Source organism: Falco cherrug, chromosome 4 (assembly GCF_023634085.1).
Source record: "Falco cherrug isolate bFalChe1 chromosome 4, bFalChe1.pri, whole genome shotgun sequence".
Taxonomy (NCBI): Eukaryota; Metazoa; Chordata; class Aves; order Falconiformes; family Falconidae; genus Falco; species Falco cherrug.
The window spans coordinates 69,125,450-69,137,895 of record NC_073700.1 but is presented as its reverse complement, the minus strand read 5'-3'; the positions used below and the strand labels follow the sequence as shown (position 1 = coordinate 69,137,895).

The following is a 12,446-nucleotide window of genomic DNA, read 5'->3' as shown; positions in this document are numbered from 1 at the left end:
ATAGTACCAGCTGAATAATGGAGAAAAACAACTAAACAAACTTTTCAGGTTATTCTCAGATTACACTGTCATTCTTCTTTTCAGCCTAGCGTGATACAAACAACCTGTCCTTTTTGCCTGAAAGAAAAAGAGAATTTTCTAGGGTTTATCTATTTGTTTATTATTTTGCAACTGTTTGGGATTAATGAAGTGTAGATCTGTGAAGTTTGTGAAGTCTGGCACTGTGCTTGTTACCTCTGGCTCCAAGGCAAGGATGATCTACACTGACAGCAAGCTCCTGGTATGTCTGAAACAGTGTAAAATAGGAAAAAAATGAGCAAAAAAAGAACACTTGAAACTTTCTGTGTATCTTTTGGAAGTATTCTGCATATTATGAGATATTCCAAACTTGAAATTGTCCAAGAATAGTTATTTGAGTACTTCCAGCCTCAAGCTTCCAAACTTCACAAGTCATACCCCTTCAAAATCATTATATTGGCTTTACAAAAGTATGGTATTAAAAATGAAAGCATAGCAAAATAAAACTCATGAAATTTCTTGCTTATCACACTTTTCTATCTTATTCCTGAATATGTAGATTAAATTTTACAGTCCTTTATATATTATGAGGATTAGAAGCTTCATTTTTCCCAATGGTAACCTTAATGTCCAGTTAATCCACAGATTAAGGAGCTGGTGCCCTGTGACTCTTGTGAGGGCCGCTGGAACTGATTCAGTCTTGAGAGAAGTGGTCTTATGTAAACCATAATGTCTTTAGTGCCTGAAATTTAACTTTATAAAGAGCTGTGATGGGTGTTTGTGGGAGGTGTGAATGTGGAGAATCTTCTGCACTAGCCAAGGCTGATTGAAACAATCAGGTCAGGTAGAAGAAAAGTGAGTGAGAGATTTGGACACCTACTGGTCAGGCAGACCCACGTGCAACTTTCTGTACAGAAATGTATGTGTTCTGGCTGCTGATCAAGACTAAATCTCTCTCCTTTTCACTCATACAAAATGCCATCTATCATTCCTGGCTGACACTTCCATTTGTGCGCTGTGACCCCTTCAGAGGCAGAAGAGAAGACACACTTGCTCAACACTTAGCCTTCTTTTATCACCTGATATAAAAAGACCTCTATTTGCTCCATTAATAAACATGGTTAAATGGCAGCACCTGGAATGCAATGAACGCAGAGACTGGATGCAACATGCTGCACACATATATATTATGTATGAGCCTCTACACTAAACAACTTCTGGGCTTTAGGTCTTATTTTAATTCAGGGTGGAAAAAAAGTAGAAATAATCTTACAGAAAGATTCTGCTGTATATCTTTTGGTTTTTTTAGCTAAAGGTCTTTTCAGCTTTCCTTAAGTACATACCAGAGCAGTACAGACGATAACTAGATGTAGACACCAAACATCAGTTTGACTGCTTGAATTATCAAGACCTTGATGCTGCTTATAGTTCACTAGTTGACAGTCCTATTTATGTAACAAAGTACATTTTGTTTAGTAATGTTAATGGTGATATTTGTTTAATGGGTATTTTTCTTAGTGCCAGTCTGATTACCTAAAACTTCAGGGGCTATGGAGAAATACAACTGTAAAGAAATACCCAGTTTATATAGAATATATTTTTGTTCACTTGGATTGTGCATAACATAGGCACTGTTACTCCAGGATATAAATAAGACCCTCCATACAACTGATTCAAAAATAATTTGCGAAAGAATATAAAGTGCCAAACCTGGAATATCTAAGCAGTTAGTAGGGAAACTGATGTATTAAGAAGATGAGCCACATGACCCATATTACCACGTGACTGGTGTTTATTGCTTAGTTTAGTTTTTCAATCCCACAATTTTCAAGCCAGCTTCAGGACTTTGATGGATCTGTTGTGCACACTTGGAAATGGCAGTAGTACAACCCCAGATCTTTATCTGCATGTTTTCAAGATTAGCACCTCACATTATACCCGGGCATGCAAAAAGCAGCACTCCTCAGATGTCCCAGCACCTTATTAGTTCACATCATTGCACGTAAGCAAAATCCTTTAAGGTCATTTTGGTGATCAGTGCATTCCAAGGAAGGGATAAGTACGCTCTCTAAGTAACTGTGGACGCTAGAAGCCATTTTGTAGCACAGATCTTCTCTGCAGTTACCACTTGGCCCCTGACCTCCTATGTGATTATTTTTTGAACAATTGTGAAAAGTTTCATATTCCCAGTTTTCCAATACCTCTTTTCCTGATACTTTATTTAAAGAAAAAAGAAAATAACTTCAGAGCATTTTTTAAAAAATCTAGTTTGAGACATGAGTTCGAATTGGGTCTGACTTAAGACTTTCTTAGATGGAAAAAAACCCACCTGCAACCCCCTAAAACCACTGGCAAACTCCTAAAAATTTGCTACCTCAAACCCTGTCAAGTAGAAACAGCTGTGAAATTCCAACACAATGCCTTGCATATGTTTGCTTGCTTGCTTGTTTGTTTTTTTCCTGCTGGGTATGACTGAGTAAGTGTGAGTTAGGCTATCACCATTCAAAGGCAATACTTCTGTGCTAGATGTGCAGCTCCTGGGTCTGATGACAGGGACTGATACAAGGAAATTGCAGTGAACTGTCAGTTTTCTAAATCACTCCTACTTTCCAGCAATTCCTGCTTTTTGATTACTATAATCCTTGCTTGTTGAGACTATGAAGGTAGTTTTGGAGTGGGAATTTTCAAAATTCTTTTGATTGCAGTTTTAATTGGATTCATTAATTGCCACTGAGCTTTTTAATTATTTACCTGTTTGTCAAATGTTCTGTATTACATGTGCAGTTGAAAAAGCCTGAAAACCACATTCTGTAAACTTAAAATAATACATACATTTCTCCTTTAGGAACTGGGTTAGGTCACAGGAGATGAAAGAGCTGTTAAATAGTCACAACTTTTCATCTGCACTGATCTGGGTTGGATGTGAAAGGTTTTGTATCCTATTAACAATCTCCTGAGCTAACCAGCCCCTTAAATGTGATTACAAGGATCACACATCTAAGACCTTCAAAAGGGGTTACGGAGCTCTTTTGATCAACTAAAGAAAATATCGGGCAAAGCTCAGGGTTTCTTCAGAGAAATCTATGCATTCAATAAATGAAGTATGCTTTTGGGCATGCCTGGTTATTCATTGTGGTGGATGGTATTTATGATCAAAGGATTATTAAGCTAGTGGTAGACAAACTCTGTGGTGGTTTTCCTAGAGGATATTTACTCGGGTGTCGCAGGAAGTATTGTTTCTCTGTAATAAACACCAAAAGGGGAGGAGTTCCTCATATTTGCTACAGGCTGTGCTCAGTTAAGCAGCCAGAGAGGTCAAAAAGCAGTCCCCCAGAGAGGTAAGTTCTTTAATTCTTACAGTGGTTGTCTCTCTTCTGCTAGTTAAACATGTTTGTTTATTGTCTTGTTATAATTTATATACCTGCTGATCTTTTTGTGCGTCACTTGTTATTTGCATATGTACATAATTAGCCATCAAAACACCTCCTCCCGGGTAGAACAGCATTAAAAGCTCAATTATAAAGGAAAGAAACAAGATTAAAAGAGGGAGCATATGCCCTAGGTCACACAAGCCCTCCACAGCTGAGCTCTGCCTAGGATTCAGAACCTAGCAGGAGCAGGAGGACCTCTTTTTGTAGGGGGGTCTGCAGTGTCCAGCACAGCAGGATTCTGACTTTATTTGGATGTGGTAAGGACTTTCACAATACAGGAAATATTTTATTAAATAAATTATAGTCTTAATTTGGTGCCTTAATCACAAGAACTTTTTTTTTCTTTTTGTCATTAGAAGCTGCTAAGAACGTAAAAGTCTGAGTTTTCCAGCTCTGAAGTAAAAGAGGTCCATTCTACTTATGTATGCTTCTGGTCCATTATATTACAATGAAGAGTAAGATTTATTCTATAAGCAGTTGTCTAGTGTGATCTAATGTTGCAGATGCTTTGAAAGGTTCATATTGCTTTCACACTTCTTCCATAGTAATTTAAAATCAGTTTTCAGATTTACACACAGTATTTCTAACAAAGTTTAAAAGTATGTTGAAAGGCAAGGGGAGAGACTGAAACCAATCTAATCGCAATCTGTTAAAAAGGTAGCGTAGTACAGACGCTCTCTCATGGCATTAAGTGCAACTTAACCTCACACAGGTACAGCTGGAGATGATCACACTTGTCTTTTAATATGTATCTAGACGTTATCAATACATAATACTTGTCCTCAATTATTTCAACTTTATTTGAGGGAAAGGGGAGCATATACCCATGTTCCCAAAGGAACTTCAAAATCTCATCTGGAAAGCTTCCTATAGAAAAGCAAAGCAGTAAATTTTTGGGAAAAAAGAGGAGCAAAAGCCAAGGCATGTTGAGATGGAGAAACAGGGAGTGAAAATGAAGGGAAAGGAGAAGTGTGGCTGGGCTGCATGACACAGAAAGTCACTTAATCACTTTGTGTCGAAGTTTTCCAGCACAGTCAGTGTCTATTTGGCATGTAGACTGTCACTCAGGGCTGAGGCTGCCTGTTTGTTTGAACAGTGCCTGCCTTTATAGGCCTCAGAGGCTGGTTGTGACTTTCACTGGTTTAAACTAGGATCCTTTCCACAACAGACTGTCATTACTTACACATCATTCAGGATCATCTAAATGAAGCAGATACTAGTTTGGGGGAATTTCACAGACCAGTTCACCTGAATAATTAATTAATGCAGGAGACAAAAGTGTGTACAACACTCCAAATGTATTCAGTTAGCTGAGTCACATCATGGATTTTTGCCTTTGAGGGCCCCTTTGACAGAAAAGGGAGAGCTCACAGGGAATTTCAGTTCTTCAGTGCTAAGGGACAGTGACTTTGGCACACAGATACTGGGAAGCAGACAAGATGGGCAGCAGTGGTTTTGTTTTAAGACAGCACTGCTAGAAGTGGAAGGGGGTATATGAACCAATCACTGAAGTTACTGTCTTTTCTGGCTCCTAAGGTTGTGTCTAAGCTTTTCTCAGCTCCTTGTTCCAGGCTTGGGATGCGTGCCAGCTCTGCTTGGGAAGAGAGGTGTGGGTGTCCACCATCCCATTTTTGTACCTGAGCTCCCAGAAAGGCTTCTAACCTTTTTTCACGGTGCACTCTGGTCAAGCTTCTGCATGATCAGAGGATTAGACTATCATGCTTCTGCATGTGACCTGCCATCCATCCAGACACACTGCCTAAAGGTGCTGGGCACTCATAAGCACAACTGAAGTCAGTGAGAGCTTTGCTCATGGAGGGGGAACCTTTGCACAATGTTGCTCACATAGCAATTCAGGCCTAAAAAATACCGATGTTTTTGCAACTGAGGCCCTATTCTGCTAGTGCTCCTAACCCCAATTAATAAAATGGGATAATAAAACTAGGAAGCTCAATTTGTATTTTTACAGGGTCTCATCCAGGGGAGGAGGAGTGGCTATAAAGAGACAGAGCAGCCAGCCATGAAAGGAGTTAATAAAGACTATATGGCATCTTAAACTTTCCCTCATAAATTCCTATGTGCGTAATGCTGTGCACAGTCTGAATATGTTAACATTTTTTATACAGTAAATAAATAGTACTTTGAGGAAGGGAATTAAGGAGGCCTCTTGTGCTTACAAATACCTGGCTTGTGGCTGTTTACTTTGGCATTTAAGAATATAGAAATCTCTACTGATTTTCCCCTAGTGATGAATTTTCTAAGTCTTCTTATCCACATCATGTCTTTGATGTCTTGGGATGGGATAAGCCACCTTTCCCATCACAGATATATTCCCATGGAAAGGCCATCCTGGTCTCTACCTTGGCCATGAACTACCTGGTCTCTATTACGCTTTCGTGAAAGACGTAGAAAATGTATAGCTCTGAAACAACTTCCCTACTGTCAAACTTGTCTGAAAACATAAAACATTCAAATGTTACTAGGAAAATGGAAGGAGACAAACTCAACGCAACAGCAGAAGTCTCCAATGGAGGCCCAAGCTCCCTGTTGCTGATTAAGTTCAGCTTCTTTGCAGTGGCTGTGGCCCTCCAAAAAAAGCATAAATAAAGCCTGGCTCACATATCATTTAGGAGCTATACTGATAGAATTCATCCATTTCCCAATGTCTGAGTACTTTGGCTTGCAACTTCACCCTGCTATTGTGTATTATGCTTAAGTTGCGTTGCTGCTGCATATTGGTCTCTCTGCGGTGTAATAACGTGAGCCCTGTGCACGCAGCAGATCTCAATTATTTTTAGCGGCTCAGGTTAAGTCCATTAGGTTTAGGCAGGGTGCACGGCCGCCGGCAGCCCCGGGGCCGCCATTCACAGCTCCCGTGAGCCGAGTCCGCGGGCTCCCCGGGCGATCCCCGGCTGGCAGGTTCGTCGCGATTCCCCGGGCGGCGGGATCCCCTGGATCCCCCGACGGCGCGATCCCATCCCCGGGCGGCAGGTGCGGCGCGATCGCCGTCGGGTGGCTCAGGCGGCGGCGGCGCGGCCCCGCTCGAGACGCAGCCGGCCCGCATCGCAGGTTGGTGGTGGCCCGCGGGCCGGTGCCTCGGCTGCCCCCCCCGCAGCCCGTTGCCCCGCCGGGAGGGAGGCCGGGCCGCCCCGGCGCCCCCCGCCGCGCCCTGCCTGGGGCGGGCCGAGCCCTGACGGCTTTGCCGGCGCTTGCGGGGGATTAGCGGGGCAAAGCGCTCATCCGCCGCTGACCCCGAGGCGGGACTGCGGCCGGCCGCGGCCGTCCGGAGGAGGAGGAGGAGGGCGGCGCACCCGAGGCGCGGTTGCCGGAGGTGGCGCGGCTCCAGGCGGGGCTGGCGCTGCGAGGACCGGAGGTTTCGCTGCGGGTAATCCCGGGACGGGCGGGCAGGGCAGGGCAGGGCAGGACGGGGGGTCCCGGGGCCGGGTGCCTGCCGGGCAGCTCCGCCGCCACCGCGCTACGCAGGGGGCCGCGCTACCCGGCGGCCACGCCTCGCCAAGGGGCTGCGGGGCGGCCCGGCCCCCGGGGGTGGCGCGGCGGGCCGGGCCGGTGCCTCCCGTCGCCGGCAGCCCCCGTGGGCGGGCGGGGCCGGGGTGCGCGGCCTGCGAGCGGCGCTGCGCGGGGCTGGGGGGCCCCGGCGCCGGCCGGCGTGTGGAGGGCGCGGGGTGGCCGGGCCCCGGCCGCTGGGCTCTCTGGTTCTGGCCCCGGGGTGAATCCGGGTTGTTTGTGCTCCTCGCTCTCCCCGTCCCCTCTGGGTTTCTGTGTGAGGAAGGTGTGTAGGGCCCTGAGCAGGGGCGCCCGGGCGGCTCCGTGTGTGGCACCAGCGGCGCTGGCAGCGCGGGGCAGGCACTGCCGCCCGGGGGACGCGCAGGCCTGGAGAGCCGTGGGCCTCGGCGAGGCGCGTGTCACCGCTTGCCGTGCCCACAGCATCCCAAAATACACTCGTACTCCGTCACTTTTTGCCTGCTGGAGTTCAGTGCTAGCAGATTTGCCTGTCGTCTCTACTGCCTGCCTTGTCTTGCCATCAAATGACTATATCGCCTTAATTTCAAGCCCTGTCAAAGCCCATTGGTATAGCTCCTAAATTAATTTTGAGTTGCCACTTCGCCACTGTTAGAAGTTCTGAGAAACAGCAAGTGAGTGAGATTGCACCATATTGATTTTTATGGCCTTATAAAGTTTTACTGTGTTAAAATAGGAAAATCAAGCGATGCTTTAGCTTTGAAAGTGGAGGCCTTTGCTAATACATTGATCTAATGTGTAGACATTGAAAAATTATTCTCATCACTTGCAATGCCTCCCTTTCTGGGAGCAGCAAAATGAGTTAGATATGATTCAGTTCATGGTTTGCTAATGTCAGTTCATTATTTCTGATGGCATGAGGTCCAAATACAAGTTGATAATGAACCATTCCCCCTTCCATTATTAATCATGTTTTCATAGTTGTAATGCCCCTGTGTAAGTATTTTCTGTTGGATGGCCATTGCCACAGAAATTTTTAGGTCTCATTTCTTTTGAAAATATCAGAGCTTTCAGAGTTCATTACAATAATTTAACTTTTGTTTCCATGTTCTTTTCATACCCTCTTCTGATCACTAAAGGTTGGCTTCAAAAAACTGGGATCCTGTACTGATGTTATGTTTGAGCTCTGCAGGATTGTCATCCAGTAGGTAGCCCCTATGCATGGGATGAGATTGAATGTTTATAGCCACTGTTGCTTAAAAACAATCCTCCTCCAACGGAGTTTCCTGAGAACTGTAAACCTCAGCGTGCAGTAGGACTCTTACTGTTGTGGGACGTGGAGGGGAATGGAAGAAAACCAAGGTGGAACCTAACACTGATGTAGATCTTTTCCAGCAGTGCCCTCTGAGAACATTCAGAGAGCAAGGAGCTGGAGCCTTCCACGAGCGGGGCTGGCCAGTTCAGTCTGCAGCAAGTCAAGATGTCAGGATTAGCTGAATAATAATCAGCAGATGAAATGTCAGTGCCGACACCCAATATGCATTTATCAATAGGAGATCAGGTGCTGATACCATACAGTACTGTTTCTCTACTGCATGTAGAAGTTTTACAGAGGTCGAGGAGTCCAGAGGCATCAAGTTTCTCTGAAAGCTGTCTTGCTTTGTTGGGAAAATTGTTGCTGGAAAACAGTCAGCAAAGAGGAAAAATGTTTTTAGAAACAAAAGCAGCATTTACCCAGCTCTTCAGAGAGTGAACACTAAAAAGTGCCCTCAAAAATAGATGAATTTTTTCCTTGAGCAGCCCTAAGATTAACATACATGCTTTGAATTGTGCCCAGGAAATACATTATCTGTGATTAAGCTAAATTTATCACCAATCCTTGGCTCCAAATGCTTTAAAGTAACCACTTATTTCTGCATTTACATTAATTTAGGGTTTGGTCATTGGGTTCAGACTTTGCTTAGCAATGTCATTGCATGGTTCTTGCCTTTTCTGTGCGTCATCAGACTATGTCCAAGTTGCCTGCCAGCTTTCAGGTGATGAGATGTGGGTGGCTTGCAGTTTGCCTGGCTGTAGCATGGAGCTGATACTAATTTTGTCAGCTGTCAAACTGTAACTCTTTGTTTCCAGCAGTTAAGTAGGATAGGGTTCATTTCACCTAACATGTCTATACCTGAAGCTGCATGACTGGGTTCCTGTTGTAGTCAATGGAAACTTGGCCAGTATAAACAACAGTCTGGAGAGCAAGTCTTCTTATGCTAAGGTAGATGCTAACCAGGTCAGATAAATCTATTTTGGATTGCTTTGACTGACTGAAATGGGATTATAGTATCTATCTTAGGTTCCAATAGGTGTATTGTACACCTATCAAGTTAGGTGAATGTAAGCGCTTTGTCTTTCTTACTTGTGTAAGCACACAACAGTGAAAGAAGTGGTCTGGCTGTTAGACAAGGTTGTTGATTTCTATTCTTCATCTACCATAGTTGGGGCTAAAGAGATTTTTTCTTTCTCCCCTCTGGGAAGTTTCTTGCAGATGAGACAGACAATTGTTCAGTTCTGGGAGAACACTGAGGGTTGCGTAGAGTAGAAAGTAGTAAGCAAACTGATATACAGTTAAAGAGGATAATTCAGATAGACACACAGATAGTACAAAAGTTAATGTAATCATGCAAAACTATTATTTGTTGTTGGTTTAGAGTGAAATTATGATGTTAATTGTATTCAGCTTTTGACAAATGAAGTAAAAAAATCCAACAAACAGTTGTGTTCTAAACACTTGTTTCTAACTCATTGTCAAACTAGATAATCTGCTCACACTGAGCTTAGATTTGATTATCGTTGCCATTCAGATACAGGTTGTATCATCATCAAAATCAGAAGCCAAATATCCCCCGGAATTAAGTGGGGGTGGTAGTGGAATTTCCAGAGGAAAACTTATTCTTTGAATGACGCATGAGATAGTATGCTGCATAAATGGCTCATTATAGCTACATTTATCCTAGCTCAGGAACTGTGCTGCAATCCATATTCATGGTTGAACAATCAAATTATTTGAGCATTATCCAGAATATGCTACGTGGTAGTATGGTAACGGCATATTGTAGCCTCATGCTCTTGGCTTGTCTTAAGAATTCCATGCAGTAGCCTTTAACTTTGTTATTAAGTACTTGTCAGTGTGGCATAAAGTCATGAAATAAGAGGGAATGTGTTGTGGGATTTTTATTGTGCTATTGCATTAAGTATTTCAAGACCCCACTGTGCCTTGTGATCAGTACCAGACCAAAGAGCTTCTAAACTAGATATTGGGTAAAGGCATCAGGTGGCGAAAAAGTGAGGCAAGAAGGATTTTTTTCTTTCATACAACAAGCCTCAGCAGTATCTATATGAACGTTGCCTGCAATTTCTTTTTTCTTTTTTTTTTTTTTTTTTTCTTTTTAGGGTGATTATTTTTCTGGCATCCGTTAGGCAAGAGGTTTAAGTTTCAGAATCTGAAGCAGTGCAAATTTCACTTTCTCAGAGGTAACAGACCCAATAGACAATGTAAGCTAGTGTTGCTGGCTCCTGACATCCGCTTCCTGTGACACATGTGAAGATGTCTGGCAAATTACAGGGCAGTATATGTGCAGAAGCTGTCTGGTTAGTGTTTGCAATGGGAAGGAGAGAGTGGTATGGACAGATGATAGAAGAGTTCAAAGATGACCACAGTAGGTGTGTTTTGAACGGAACCAATGAGGTCCTGGTTCTGACTTTCAAGACCAGCAGATTTTGGTAGCCAGGAGACAAGATACTGGATTCATTTTAGGCATGTATGAACAGGTATCTGCTTTGCTAATCATGTAGGCTCCTTTACGGAGAAGGATGAAAGACATGAGGCAAGGTGCCTCTCTTGTTTTATCAGCTCCTTATAGAGGAAATGAATATGCTTTCATCCAAGTGAGATGGTGGTCCACTCAGAAACTATTGCATGGAAAAGTTTAGAAAGAAGTTGCAAATGTAGGTAGTATGAAACAGTAATAATAATTATTGGTTTTACATGTAATGGTCCATGAGATATTCAGGTTCCTTTATACTTGCAACCCAGCCTGTTGCTTGTTTCCACTTGACTATTGTTTGTAATGCTCTGTGGCCTTGACCATAAAGCCTTTGACTGTGCAGTTGGTATGTGTCTTAAGTTTCGGGTGTGGAAAAGTGCTTCACTGAGTTACCTTTGCAGCAATCAGGTAGTCCACAGGAGATATACGGTGTTCTTCAGTAGGCTGCCCTTTCCCCTTCTGTCTCCAAGTGAGCCAGGTACTGAAAATGATGGAGAATGCAGTGATCTACCAGCATTGATGCTGAACAGGGTGTCTTAGGGACATGGTTTAGTGGCGGACTTGGCAGTACTAGTTAATGGTCGGACTTGGTGATCTTAAAGGGTTTTTCCATCCTGAATGATTCTATGATGCTCTTTCTGGGTATCTCCAGTATGCAACTTGAGGTCTGCTGCATAGGGTGTATATGTTTAATGTGACATAGGAAGCAAAAAGTCACATAGGGCAGGCTCATAAGAATTCTCACCCAGTTTGTTCTTATAACTGACACTAGATCCCCCTCTTAGAGGAATAAAACCTACAAAACAACCAAAAAACCCAACCACATTGGCTTGTTGTCTTGGGACTCCAAAACTATTTTTTTCTGCCCCACATACCCTGAATTTAATCATTGTGGCCATTGGGATCTCTCTGGTTTACAGGACAAGATGCTCTGTGCTTTATTTCCTGAGCTCTTTAAGAAATACAGCAAACAAATACAACAAACAGGAGCTCAATCCCCTTTTGCCCAGACTGGTCTGTCACGTGAATTCACTTATTCACCATTCAAGTTGAAAGGGTTGATAACTTATGACCCATAACTCCCAAAGAGTGAGGGTGCTTAGTCCTTCCTCCTCCATCAACATGCAGGCGTCCCCTGTATCACACCAAAGAGCAGCCCAGCTGTGTCTGAATTTGCTTCAGAAGCTTTTTGGGTAAGCTGATGTTTACACCTTCCAGCTTGGAGAATTGGCCTATACCATTTCCCTAAATTAGCAGATTCTGAGGAAACTTCCAGACAAAAGATAGAGGCTGCAGGAGTCAGCAGCTTGCAGGTGGTAATAGTGCTTTAGCTCTTTCTGGCTGCCTGTCCTGCCAACCAGTTGCTTTTACTTTGACCTAAAGACGCTGCTCCCAGCGTACATCACGCCTTAGCAGGAGCAGTGTTAGCCAAAATCTGAACAGAATTTGCGTGAGCTGGTGTGAGTTCTAGTGAGCACACTAGAAGTATTTTAAAGGGTTTTTATAGAGGTTCAAGGGTACGTTCCTAGCTCAGAAGTCTGGACTAAGTTGTAAGTTGTTTTTTTGAAGTAAATTTTTAATGGTGAGGGATATGATAAATTACCCAGTTGTTTGGGCATCCAGACTTATTCCACAGACAGCCCAGTTTATTGCTGAAATATGAGGTTAAATCATTATCAGCTTTCTCAACTTCACTGAGATGTAA

General features: G+C 43.5%; 1 protein-coding gene across 6 annotated transcripts in view; it reads left to right on the top strand.

The window, feature by feature from the left end:
• The first annotated feature begins 3,043 nt into the window (after positions 1 to 3,043).
• MYO3A (myosin IIIA) overlaps positions 3,044 to 12,446 on the top strand; it is a 126,892-nt gene continuing 117,489 nt past the window's right edge. For 4 of the 6 annotated variants that reach the window (XM_055709360.1, XM_055709359.1, XM_055709358.1 and 1 more), the window contains exon 1: positions 6,697 to 6,834. The gene's annotated coding sequence lies outside the window, so the exon portion shown is untranslated. Of the gene's footprint in view, positions 3,357 to 6,306; positions 6,369 to 6,696; positions 6,835 to 12,446 lie in introns of those variants that run through there. The other 2 variants (XM_055709356.1, XM_055709357.1) reach the window with 2 other exon arrangements.